At 41.1% G+C, this 7,483-nt stretch overlaps 1 protein-coding gene and 1 long non-coding RNA gene across 2 annotated transcripts in view; both read right to left on the reverse strand.

Moving 5' to 3' along the window:
• LOC103358187 (uncharacterized) lies at positions 1–1,313 on the reverse strand. The gene is made up of 3 exons (XR_520240.1): positions 950–1,313; positions 111–191; positions 1–28 (listed from the first exon to the last, which is right to left on the reverse strand). It is a non-coding gene; the product is annotated as an uncharacterized LOC103358187 (long non-coding RNA).
• The window catches only part of LOC103358188 (stonustoxin subunit beta-like), a 15,159-nt gene extending 9,218 nt beyond the window's left edge, over positions 1–5,941 (reverse strand). The window contains exons 1-2 of the mRNA XM_008283061.1: positions 5,937–5,941; positions 3,979–3,984 (exon numbers count right to left, since the gene is read on the reverse strand). The gene's annotated coding sequence lies outside the window, so the exon portion shown is untranslated. The remainder of the gene's footprint in view (positions 1–3,978; positions 3,985–5,936) is intronic.
• Between the last annotated feature and the right edge of the window lie 1,542 nt (positions 5,942–7,483).

Raw genomic sequence — 7,483 nt, forward strand, 5'->3', positions numbered from 1 at the left:
GGACACACAGCTGGGTTCAGGTTCAGAACTGTGAATAATGATGGTAGAGTGATGTGATGCTGGGCTCTGACATAAGAAGAGTCATGGACAGTTAAAGATGATGGTCTCACCTCTGAACCCCGCTCTGGCTCTCTTCTTCCCCACATGGAGGGACAACAGGAGGCACTCTGTCCTCTCGCTGATCCATGCTGCTGATAAAATGCAAACATCACAAATATCTGTATAGTTAGAAACAGAAACTGTTTCTGTTTCCATCAGTGTGAAACAGAAGAGGCTGCGATCAGCTGCTGGACTCGTATTGATCCACTAGATGGAGCCACAGACCTGCAGTCTGGCAACACTTCACTTTTCTTTATGATTCATGCAAGAAGAAGCAAACAGAAACGTTGACTAAGAATTTACAGACATCTAATCACGGTTGTAACTTCAGTATACACAGATATATGTATGTATATGTGTGTGTGTGTGTGTGTGTGTGTGTGTGTGTGTTATGTCTATACTAGAACTCTGACGAGGAAATACTCTTAATTCCAGATAATAAAAATTGAACTGTTACAAGTCTGTTCTTTGTGCTTGTCAGTGTGGAAGCCTGAGGTCACAATAATGAGTATATATATATACTATAGACTATATTGTGGATGTCTGAAATGTTCTTTCAGACAAAAAAGAATGCGTCTATAGATATCTGCTAATGTGAAAAGGGGTTTTCCAGTTCGTCATTAACTCCACTGCTGTTCTTGTTCACCGCGTTTCTCTGCTTCGCACAAATAAAATGGCCGATAAAAGCTCAGTACTCCTCCTTCGTCTCGACTCTGACTTCACACGTCAAACTCTGTCACCGCGAACAATCGAGCGGCGAGTTTTTGCGTTTTTTACTGTAAGTAAAACTGCCGACAGTTGCTCTTAACGATTAAAACACTGAAAACAACAATAAAACGGTCTGCTGTACCTTCAGACGGAGTTTTGACACGAAGAGGACGAACTGCGCCACAGAGAGAAATCGAAAGTGAAACTAGCGAACTTTGAGGCGGCACCGTCCGCTCCGCCTCTGGGTTTAACCAGCCTGTAGGTTTTATCCGCACATCTGGACCAAATGAACATGTACATTAAAGCATGTTTGTGATCACTTCAAATTGAAATTACTTTAAACTTAACGCACGGGTCAGTCTGTCATTTCAAAGGTCAGTTAGTTGGTTTCGGTGAATGCCAAAAATGCAGCAGTCCTCTCTCCTCTTTGAGTCTGGCTCCAACTCCGCTCTTTTTCTTTTTTCCCCTCTGGGTCCGGTTCACTTGTTTACTATCTAGAACCCGCAACGAGGCTATTTAAAAGTAATTTAGCCGTTTTTTCTTTCTTTTTTTAAAATAATTTCAACCTCGAAAATCGCCTGAGCAGCCGTTTCAAAGGTTCAATATGTGCATTCTCCCACTGCCATGAAATTTGCTGAGGACAGACAAAATAGTTTCCACAGATTCAAATTCTTAATTACTGATCCGTGAAAATAGAAAAAGGAGCCACATTTTGCAAACACGTGTGGTAACGTGATCCTAAAAACTTCCTTTAGGTGTATATATATGGTCTCCTGATTTTCTATTAAAAATACAGTCTCTCAACATAACAATTGTTGAGACACTATCATCAGCAGAATTGTACAGTAAATGTACAGCAAGTATGATAAGCCATTTAAAGAGATAGAATTGTTTTAAGTTATATAAGATGTGCACAATAATCAGTGCAGACGGGTATAACACATGTAAACAAGATGAATAAAGTTTCCCCCAATATATCCTAAGACAACATACTTACCTTTACTGTGCTGCTGCTAGTCCACTGACAGTTGCCTGTTGGTCTCTTTCTGTTCTAAAGTCACCAAAACCACATTAGTTTCTAATTCATTGAGATTACTCAGGCCCCAAATTACCATGAAATTAGTAAAGCCACAAGAAGCTATTTGGAGAAAATTAATCTGACCTGAATGTCAAGATGTTCAGGCCCTTTGCCCCTCTCTGATAAATCAAACATTAGGATGTGATTCGTCTCGACTTTAATACGGGGTAAGATTGACTTTTAATAATCCCAAAGCGGGGAAATTTGCATTGTTACACCAGCAAAACAAGTGCAAAGAGATAGGGACATCAGTCAACAAACAAAAATAAGTTAGATGTGTAAGTATTGTAAATACTGCACTTTCATATGGAGACATTTCAATTTAATTCAAATAACTATTTATCCCCTGGGGGCAATTCAAAAACTCTGAGTATTCAACATCAAGATGTAAAAAAAAAAACAACAACAACAATAAACCACATCATAAATATCACATTCTATTACATGGGACAAATTCTGGAGAGTCGGGGGACATGAGCTCCAATCTGTTCTGTAGCTGCAGCTGCCTTTGCTTTAGGTTGTGTAGACCAGGATAAAGAACAACTGGGGGAATTCCCTGTCAGCTGAAGCTGTAGCTGTAGCAGGAAGTCCCTGGAGTATGTAGCACACCTGCTCGTTGCCATGCCAACCAAACAATAAGAAAGTGTTCAAAGTTCCAGATAATCCAAACTGCCCAGTTAAAAAAGTGACAAAAGGTCAAAAAAGTTATTTGAAAAAAAAGCAAAAAAAAAACCAAAACAAAACCCAGAATTACTCAGTGAGCCGACCTTCCAACCACACGAGTAGTGACCACAGATTCTTTGAGTAGAAAACCCAGACTTTGGACACAACCTTGTGCATGTAGAGGACAAAATGATATCATACAGAGGCTTTAAAATGTACAAAGTATTGCTAACACACAGATTTGAATATATTGATGCTGCACCAAAGTGAAATAAGTCAGTTTACGGTCAGCTGGCTCTTCAACAGGGAGGGTGCCTTAATGTGTTAAAAACTTAATTTAAAAAAATAAAAATCTAAGCAATAAACAACAGCAGCATGCTTTTCAAGCAAGCTAACGTTGGCCTAAATTAAGTCAATAAAGCACATAACGCTAGCTGTTCACGCTAATCCTCAAAACTAGTTCATTTTAAAATAAAACATTGTGGTTCGGGTTAAGGTTAGATTAGACGGCACTGGATGAGAGACACATCCACACTGGAGAGATCACATAGTTAATGTATGAAATATGCAAAACAACATGTCTAGTATGAGCAGTAAAATACAGAATTTCAATCACACTTTTCATTCCCTTGATCATTTTATAATAATTTTTAAAAAATGGATGGAAACAAAAACCCTACAATACACCAAACAAGTAAAAAATATTGAAACAGCTGTTTAGTTGTTTTCATATGTTCAAGCGAGCTGTAAAACCCCACACGACCCCCGACTGTGGTCCCTAAATGTCGACATCATAGCTGTCAAAGTTAAATCAAACTGGAGCAAAGGAAAACAAACAAATGAAACACATTTTCAAAGAAGATGAAAAATACATATTTTTAAAAAAAAACAAAAAAAAACACCCCTCTCTTCTTTTATTGTATATTAAAAAGAGAGACGACACTCATTGCAATGTAATCAGTGAAATAACACTGAAATCATCTAATGAAATCGTTGTTCACAAGCATAAAAACACACATGATCAGTAGGTTTCTTTTTTTAATCAGATGATGGTTTTAAACAGTTATTCTTGGGTGGAATTCAGTCCTCAAAGTCTAAAGAATCACAATATATTAGCTATAAACTTCAAAGCATTTGACTATGGCTGAGTTGATTGAATAGTAATGGTGATCTCACAAATAAATAGTTTAACAACTGCTACTGAAACAGGAACTGGGTAAAACCAGTCACACCGAGAGGAAGTAAAGATGAAGCTAAACTGGAAAACCTCATGACTTTAGGGAAATAGCACAATAAAGCCATAAATTACAGCTCTTTAATACTATTGGCTGTGTCATGAACCACATCTATAACTTTTGTTGTCAGAGATAGAGGAGCAACATTCCCTACCAGTAACTATCTAACTAAGAGTAGTTTTAACTTCCTGAAACCTTTGTGTTCAGCCAGCCGAAGAGTAAGGCCATTCTTTATCGCTTCATGTAAAATTTTTGTTGAGAGTAAACACCATTCAAAAGCAGAAGTACACTGACTATCTGCTGTGTTTTGTAATCTTACTTTTGTATATATAATGATGAAAACAACAATGCTATTTCTACAGGCTCTACTTTCCTAATCAGTGGAATCAGATGTTACATAACATCATCATGAGAATCATCATGAGACTCACAACTATGTATTCTATTACCACAATCCCAATAACCATAAATTTACTTTTTTCAGATACAGAACTGCTTTAAAAGTTTTACTCTGTTGTGTTGCAGCTACATTGTCGATGTTTTTTGGTTTGTTTCGGGCATGTCGGAAAACCCAAGAGACTTTGATTATAAAACAGGCTGACACACAGAATGCACTGCGTTTCCCATTACTCTGATTGTTTAAATAAACCTTTTGCTCAGTTTTTTGGGAGGGTTAAGGCAGCGGTCTTAATTGCAGATTCCTCAGTCCAGGAGAAAAGTGACAGGTGTGTCCGAGACCCGTAGTGTCATTGTGGGTAGAGCTCTGAAACTGTTGTGTGTCAACAGCACATATGGAAATCAAAATAGCACCATTTGGAATTTAGTACTATTTTCTAATGCTAAACTAACATTGTACACTAGACAGTACATGTCAGCTACAGACGTATGTCGGTGTTCTTACTGTCTCCAGAGTCCTGATCCGGCCCGCAAACCATCAGTCCCTCTCTGGTCCCTGCTCACCGCCGTGGCTCTTGGACAGTCCTCCACCCAGTGCCAATTGTTGCTCCAGTTATAACAACCATCTCTGCACTTTTGAATTGTCCCTCATAGGCCACAAGTGGAGACATTTGTAGTCTCTATGAAGAGTCCAGTCCCATTTTTCTGCTTCTTTCTTTACCCTCAGTCTCTCTTGTTTGCTTTTCAGCATGGGCAGCAAATCTCTCTACAGTAGATGAAGTTCTGTCTCACCAACATCAGGGAGATGACTCTCCCAAGCAGGCATCTGTGTATTTAGATATGCTATAAAACACGATTGATACCCAGATCCAGGGCCCAGCAGAGAAAAGAGCATTAGACTGGAGTAGTTTTAGCAGCTGCTTTTATCTGCTGTCTAATGTTCCTCTCTCCCTCTTTTAGTTCTTCCCTTTATCTCATATTAAGACTGCCCTCTTTGAGAAATTCCTACTCTTCTACCCACATGACATTATGGCCTGTGCTGCACAACGGAATAGGGTTGGACCCAAATAACTGAATATTTGGTCATTGTGCTGGTATCCGGATAGCAATTTTGATATCTGAACATTCGGCCGCCGTTTACACTGAACTCCTCATGATTGTAGTGAAACCCGGAGGGATGGTCTCTGGATTAGGACACACATTCCAGGCCCAACTTCCTCCAAGAGAGCCTCCCGCTGCATGGTTGCTTCGACACGCCTTCCTGCTGGCAGGAAGAGGCCAACAATGTGCAGGATTACCGGAGCCAGACCCTCTCCACTTTTGGCACTGTGCTGAAAATGGATTCCACCAAGAAAGTATGTAAATCAAAACATAATGTCATAATGTCTGTTAAATTCATGTGTTTTTGAATTCTGTTTTTCTGTTTTGAATTTAACAAAATATTCACATAGCTGTCAAATGTTTTTAAACTGGTATCTAAAAAGAGATTATTATACTGTGCAAACTTTTTACAATTATTTTAAGGGGGTGAAGAAGCTGTTTGGAGGGGTCAATGATCAGCTAAGTGGTTCACCAGCACTGAAAACGAGTACTCTCAAACCGTTTCCTTTGTGCTGACCGGTGAGAAGTCTACGGAAAAGCTGGGGCAGAATATTCAGAGGAGCTGTGAAAAAGTTTAAGCTGGTCAATCAACCTGTCACCAAAATCCTGTCCTGACGTGGACCGTATGTGTTCCCCCTCACAGGGCCCAACAGCAGTGGAGACTTTGTTCCAGCCTTGGGTGAACCATGGGGTGGTCATGTGCCTTGACATCTTCCACTGGATCCACCGGTTCGACGCAGCCATCAGTCTCACTCCAAGTCTGCAGTAGCTGGAGTGGTGCTGTCAGAGTCAACAATCCAGCAATACTGCAGTCTGCGTCTGATAAAGACTTTGTCCAGCACCACATCTCCACGGAGCAGCTAAAGCATCACATGCAGAGGATCACACTCGGGGCTCAGGAAACATTCTGGCTCATCCACCTGGCCACAGAGGAGCTGAAAGGTCCTGCAGGACTGGATGAGAGTGGAGTGAGCCTCTGAAAACACCAGGTAAAATACAAAAGTTAATACAACACTGATACAAAAAACGAATATAACACTGTATGCATGTATGTCTATTTACAGAGGTCATTGATGAGATGTGGGCAGCACAACAGAGACATCTGGGGTGCATCCAGGATCCACCAGACACAAATATGTACAAGGTGACACATACCACAACCAATAACAACATCTGTACTGTACACTAAATTGTATAATTCATCCCACACCCACCCAACCAGTCGAGGCAGATGGCCGTCCCTCCCTGAGCCTGGTTCTGTCGGAGGTTTTTTTCCCCCCCCACAGGGTTTTTTGGTTCCTTCCCACTGTTGCTGACTGCTGAAGCTTATAGGGAATCCAAATGTTTTGGATTGTTGGGTGTTTCTGCCTTTGTTAAGCGCTATGAGATTACTTTTTGTTGTAAATATGTGCTATACAAATAAAATTGAATTGAACTGAATCTACATGCCCTACTATAAATGCCGGCATGGAAGCAACAGCCTGGAAGGATTCCACAAAACTCTGCTGAACATGATTCCAGGTGTACATGTGTAGTCTGTTTTTTAACAGTTCAGTTAATGTGTAAAAATCTTTGCATTGGTACCTGTCATTATTCTAATGCTGTTTATTGTAATGATCAGGTCCCCTCTGTGCAACACGACCCTCTCAGGTTTACCTGATAAGTGGCATCGCACGGTGGAACTCTGACAGGAGCTCTGATGTTGTTTGCAGGCAAAGGATGGCGTTACAGGACCTACTTGGCTCCGCTGATTGACCGCCTCAACGCCTGCTGTCAGCAGCTGTTTGGAGAGTCTGTGGAGGACAACTTCAGGACCCCTGCTGCTATCTCCTCTAACAAGCTGTTGGGCTGGAGTACCTGTTCAGTCAGAGTACAGGTGAATCCGGAGCCTTCTCTCTTCAGGACATTGTCAATGACGGACCTGGTCCCGAGGAGGAGGTGGTTCAGCCTGAGCAGTCTGATCCAGATGAGGCTGACAAGGCATACCAGAGTGATTGGGAGGCACGTGATGATGTGCTGGATGCAGTCCTGCCCCACATCACATTCACCAGTGAGGAAACCTCCACTGTTTGTCCTCCTGCCTTGGTGAGTTGCCATGTGTCTGCTCCAATGAAATACAGTGCACCCCACGATACAAGCATTTAAACATAACCACATTTGTATGATATTTTTAACAGGAGGATGCCTGCAGTCAGAACCCTCT

This window comes from Stegastes partitus, unplaced genomic scaffold (assembly GCF_000690725.1).
Source record: "Stegastes partitus isolate 25-593 unplaced genomic scaffold, Stegastes_partitus-1.0.2 Scaffold296, whole genome shotgun sequence".
Classification (NCBI taxonomy): domain Eukaryota; kingdom Metazoa; phylum Chordata; class Actinopteri; family Pomacentridae; genus Stegastes; species Stegastes partitus.